Genomic DNA, 2117 nt, shown 5'->3' with positions numbered 1-2117 from the left:
ATTGGTAATATTTGTTTTCTGTGGTCTACTTTGCTTCTGAGTGCCTTTCAGAATCCTTTTGCCAACCCTCATAATTCATGACACAAATTACTAAGACTGTTGATGAATTCCTCTATGACCCTGGAAAAGTTACTGTACTGCCTCTGAACTCAGACATTACTCTTGGTGAGGTTCAGGGTATAAAATGAGATACTGGGAGTGAAACTCAGGTTGGCTGAGTTCAAGACAAGAGCCCTAACATTAACCTATATCTCCAGCCCCTGTTGAGTATTTTGAATATACTTCTTGTCAAAAAATGTTTCCTGGGTCCTAATCTGTTCAATAGAGCCATAATTCCAACTTTAGGATATTTCTGTGATGATTAAAAGGAAAAAAATAAGTTGTCCAACACTCAGTAAATTGTAGTGGCTTTGTCATGATAGAAAAATCAGATAGAATTCACTTCTCAATCACATCTCATGAGTCTTTCTAAGCCCAGGACTGAAGAATAACCCTTTTACAAGTAAGGTACTTGTAACAATCATTTTGTGGGAAAATGACTGAAAAGTGACACTAATGTTATAGTCCTTAATGTTAGGCAAAGATGGTGATACCCTAAAAGAGAGAAAATCCGCACTGCACAAGTCTTCACTTACCATGTCTTCCCTCCCTACTTTCAAAGTGCTTTTTGTGGACTGTCAGATCGATTTTGCAGTCTGTTTGAATAGGTTGATTAGGGCCTGAGGGAGTAGCCCCAGCTCTGCACTGGACTCATTAGTGAGGAGGGGAGGCTGGTTGCTGAATCTAGGGGAAAGATATTCCCTCATTTCTTTAAAAAAAAAAAAAAACATGCTAGAAATGAAACACTATTTTTGCTCAGTTTTGCACTCTCTAATGTCCCCTAGTTATTTGGCATCAAAAGTATAAATTCGAGCTTATGCCTAATATAGGAATTTTCAGTCAGCCTTATTAATTATATAAATGTTCTTTGGGTTAAAGAAAAATGTGATACCGTTTGTTGTAAAATGATGGTGCTTTGATTAGTATGCTTAAGACTTTTGGTTGTGCTCCATATGCAGGGCAAAAAGCCAGTTATGGTTTCTATCAGATTGTTTCCAAATATGGAAAAAAATCTCATTGTAATCTGTATTTGTTTTGTTTTGTTTTGAAAGCACACCTATTATGTACATAGGACTTACTCTTGAATCTATGCTTGGGGATCACTTCTGGCTGTGCTTGGGAGATCATATGGGGTGCCAGGGATTGAATACGGGTTGGTCTAGTGCAAGGCAAACACCCTACCTGCTGCTCTGGCTATTGTCTATATTTTTGTTGTCCCTGTTTTTTTCAGTTGTTGTTTTTGTCTTTGTTTCGTTTTAGATTGTTCAGAGGTACTGATAAAGGGGAGGAAGACAATAATAAAGAGAGTGTAAAGTACTCAAGGGAGAGCATGGACTTCTCCAAAGGCAGAGATTCCCGGTACATGCATGTCCAGAGATAAGTATGAAAGTACACATCCCAAGAGGAGAGAAATTGGCAAAGTGTGTGTGCAAATATCATGTGCAGGGACTAGCAATGCATATGTGTCTGTTTTACTTATTTTTGTTGTTTTTGTTTTTGAATTTTTTATTTAAAAAATGCATCATGTAGTTGACATCACTGATCACAATACATTTGTTTCCAGATAAGAGAAAACAAAGTTATTTAAAAAATAGAAAGAAAAAATAAAAAATAAAATGAGAGAGAAGGAAAAGAAGAAAAAGTTCAGTAGAAAGTATATTTGTGAAAACTATTGTATCTTCAATAAAGACCCTAATAACAGGAGGTTTAGTAAGTTCTTTTTTTAAAGGTAAGAGATAAAAATACAATAAAAAGGTGTGTGTGTGTGTGTGTGTGTGTTTACAGAGGCACAGAAAAATATGGGGAAAATAACCACTACAATGTTAATGAGTGAGAGAAGTAGAATGCCTGTTTCAAATATAGGCAGGGGTGGGGAGTAGGAAAATAGGGGACATTGGTGATGGGAATGTTGCACTGGTAAAGGGGGAGTGTTCTTTTAATGACTGAAACCCAACCACAATCATGTTTGTAATCACAGTGTTTAAATAAAGATATTATTTTTAAAAATATGGGGAAAA

The sequence above is a fragment of the Suncus etruscus genome, chromosome 16, assembly GCF_024139225.1.
Source record: "Suncus etruscus isolate mSunEtr1 chromosome 16, mSunEtr1.pri.cur, whole genome shotgun sequence".
Lineage (NCBI taxonomy): Eukaryota > Metazoa > Chordata > Mammalia > Eulipotyphla > Soricidae > Suncus > Suncus etruscus.
This window is presented reverse-complemented; position numbering follows the sequence as displayed.